The sequence below is a fragment of the Equus quagga genome, chromosome 7 (assembly GCF_021613505.1).
Source record: "Equus quagga isolate Etosha38 chromosome 7, UCLA_HA_Equagga_1.0, whole genome shotgun sequence".
Lineage (NCBI taxonomy): Eukaryota > Metazoa > Chordata > Mammalia > Perissodactyla > Equidae > Equus > Equus quagga.
The window spans coordinates 11,412,759-11,416,668 of record NC_060273.1 but is presented as its reverse complement, the minus strand read 5'-3'; positions in this window follow the sequence as shown (position 1 = coordinate 11,416,668).

Genomic DNA, 3,910 nt, shown 5'->3' with positions numbered 1-3,910 from the left:
CTTCCGGGGCCGCGGCCGAACGCAGCCGAAGAGAGTCGAAACCCGGACGAGCGTAAGCCGAGGGGAGCCGAAGAGAGCCGAGGCTGAGACGAACGTAAGCCGAAGGGAGCCGAAGAGAGCCGAGCCCGAGAAGGCGCGCGCTGGCCGAAGGAAGCCGAAGAGAGCCGAGCCCGAGAAGGCGAGCGCTGGCCGAACACAGCCGAAGAGGAGCCGAGCAGAGCCGAAGATTCAAAGAGCCACCGGAAGGTGCTTCCGCTCCCGACAGGTGCCCCCTCCACTCCTGAGGCTCCACCCCGGAGCCTTCAGTGATTTCACCTTGCAGGGTCCCTTTAGTCTGAGACTTATGCGGCTTAGCCCGCAAACTACCAAAAAGCAAGGAGAGGAGAATTAAACCCAAGGACCTTAGTTCCGTGACTTGGACATTGAAAAAGTTGTCACCTTTCCAAGTGCGCCTAGAATTACTGGCACCTGTTTCCCAGCGTGAGGTTTGGTCTTTACTATGCAACTGGCCCTCCTCCCCGTTTAAAATGTTTTGCATAAGCAAAAGAGTTTACTAATTTCAGGCTCTTGTTTCTCTCGCAAGGGCTTGTATGCAATTTAAAGTAAAATCTCGACCAGGTGTCCCCGCAGCAGCCGCGTCCCCCCTTCCACTAGAGGGACCCCTCCGGTAGTATTCCTTCTATACCTGGAGATGCCTGTTCATCTAACTGGAGGCATTGTTCTGCGTCGAAATTCTTTCCCCCCAACCTTCCTTGTTAGAAAATAGAAAGTATAAGCAAAAATAAAAATCACTTCTTAGCCCATTACCCAGACATACCACTGTTATCATCATGAAATCTATACTTTTAGCCTTTTTATCTGTTCACACACACACACTACCTCGTCACACAGAGTTCTTTTACTGATTTGAGATAATGAATAACCCTGATTTAAATCTCGAGTTTGTCACTAACTTTTGACAAATCTCTGAACGCCGTATTTAATATTCTTTGGCAAAATCCTTTTATATGGCCGATGAGATTTCTGTAATGATGTTGTACCGTCGTTCTTTACTTAATCCCTTATTGGTAGACATTTAGTTTGTTTCTACTTTTCCCCTCCAGTATCATAAATAATATTTCACTGAGCATTTTGACCATGCACCTTCGATACACTTCAGAAGTGGATAATTACCGGAATAAAGAGAACAAACATTTGTAAGACTGTTCATTACATTCATGCTGCCACGTTGCCCTCTAGAAAGGTTGCACCAGTTTACATTCACACTAGCAGTTTATAAGAGGATCTGTTTCTCTATCTTGTTACTGCTTAATCCAGTATTTTACTTACATTTTGTCAAGATTAAAACAGCATATAATAATTCCTGGATACTGGTTAAATGGAAGGGCATGTCTGCAGCCACGCTACATACAGCATTTCCTGTGAGACAGATATTAATCTCTCCACTTCTGCAGGTGAGAAAATAGGGGCTCAGGGAGGTTTTGTAACTTGGGCACGGCCATGGAGCTAGTTAGTGTATTTCTTAGATTTAGTTCAGGATGTGGTAAGCAGGGACTCAGCACATATTTAGGATATGCATGTTGAAGGACAATGCTGAAATTCAAACCTGATTCCTGAGCTATCGTATGCAGAATAATGGCTCCCCAAAGACGTCCATGTCTGAATTCCTGGGACGTGTGAATGTGTTACCTCACCTGGCAAATAGGATTTTGCAGATGTGATTAAGTCAGAGATTTCAAGATGGGGCAATTATTTTGGATTATCCGGGTGGGCCCAATGAAATCACAGGGGTCCATATAAGGGAAGGAGGGAGACAGGTGGGTCAGAGTCAGAGAAGATGTGACAATGGAAGCAGAGGTTGGAATGGTGTGGAAGGGAGCCAGAGGCAAGGAACACAGCCTTCAAAAGCTGGAAAAGGCAAGGAAATGAATTCTCCCCTTAGGCCTCCAGAAGGAACGCAGCCTTGCCAAGCCATTTTGTACTTCTGACCTCCAGAACTGGAAGGTAAAACGTTTGTGTTGTTTTAAGCCACTAAATTCATTGTAACTAGTTATAGCCGTGAAAGGAAATTAATACACAAGCATTCACTATTTCTACTAGACCGAGCTCTTAAGATGTTCTCAGCTGATCAAAATAAAACAAAACAAAACATAGATGGGAGTATATAGTGAAGAGATAATTTTGGAGAGTGACTGGTCAATATATATAGAAATTTTAAACACCTGTAGAGATACATATACACCTGAAGATATATTCACCCAATGAATGTTGCTTGGGTACCCACCATGTATCAGGCACAATACTAAGTGAACCATCAGGCAAAATCTTTGCCACCATAGAGCTTACATTTTCGTGGGAGCTTGTATATGAAGATGTTTATTCATCATATCATTTTGTGAACTATCATTATTTCTCAGGCATTTCCCCTAAAAGTCCAGTACTAGGAAACTCATCAAAATTTCTTCATGCATCCCTAATAAGTGGGATTATTATACAACTATTAAAAGCTGTGGGTGGCAAGATACACAATGCATGCTATTATATACTGAAAAAAAGCAGTCGCAAAGCAATAACGTAGAGTATGGTCCCATCTGTCTAAAAACATGAGCAAACAAACAGTAGTTTCTTGTGACTGCATGGAAAAGTTCTTAACAAAAGCAATTGCTTTGGGGGAGTGGAAATGAGTGGCTGGCGTCAGCGTAAGACCTTACATTTCCGCTTATTTCCTTCTGCTTGACTTTCATACCATGAACTTACATTGCTTTCATAATAAAAACAAAAGAAAAAACCTCTATATACTGCATACGTACTTCACTGATATTACCTTGTGAATTTTAGATTCTGTGTAGTGGGCAACATGACGTCAAAAGCTGGTATCTGGGAAAGCAGACTTTTGGAAATTCTAACAGATTGTGTCTAGACGTTTTAGTTTTGTCCTCGGGCAAAAAATTTCAACTTAAAGTGAAGGATTCTTTTTTTTTCTATGTCCCTGTCACAATAGTTCTCACAACCTCTCATTTTTTAGGTTGTTCTGACCACTAGAGCCATCTCCCCTCCAAGTCACTGTGCGAGTTTTGATTTGCCCATGAGGACACAGGACAGGGCAGTCATCCTTGGGCCTTTGGCGTTCGGCTCGGAATGAGATTAAGCATCATTGTCCTCCTGACCTGAGATAGAACTCAGCACACCTCAGTGAACCTTACCTTGACCTCCACAGGTAGGCCACTGTAACTTCTCTCAGCAACCTGATGTACAAACTTCTAGAGATTCATTGAGATGAAGAAAATAGCAGGATATAAATAATCAACCAATTTTAATTCAGAAACTTGATGACAATGGCTTTAAAATGATCCAACCCCTTCTAGGATATGAGGCACACGTCCCTCTAAGGGTGGAAAGCAAACATTCCCCCTTACTTCTGAGGAGCCTTTGATGCCTCCATCCCCCCTGCCCTCTAATAAGGGGAAAGTAGTTTGTGGTTGTTAATCACTCGGGCTCTGGTTTGAAAATGCCTTAAAGATGATTGTGAGAGGAAAAGGAGAAATTAAGGGTTTCTCCGTGGAGGAATAAAGAGGGTGTGGGTTGAGAACTTGAAGGAAGACTGGGGTGTGCCCAGTGAGGAGTAAGCAAAGAGGTTTCTAGGTGGGGCCAAAAGCCCTGGGACCAGCCCTCAGAGAAGATACCTAGCCCACTGTCTGGAAGGGCAGGACTCAGAGAAGAGGCCAAGAGGCCATGAGTCACATTCTCGCTTGCTCAGGAACCTCCCACCCAAAGCCTACAACCCCTTCCCACTCCCAGTTTGTACGTGGAGGGGTGAGGTTGGCAACTCCCGCACCCTGTGGACCAGCCAAGTTTGACACATGAAATTAATCATCACAAATAGAGTTACAATATATCTATGGTATTACAA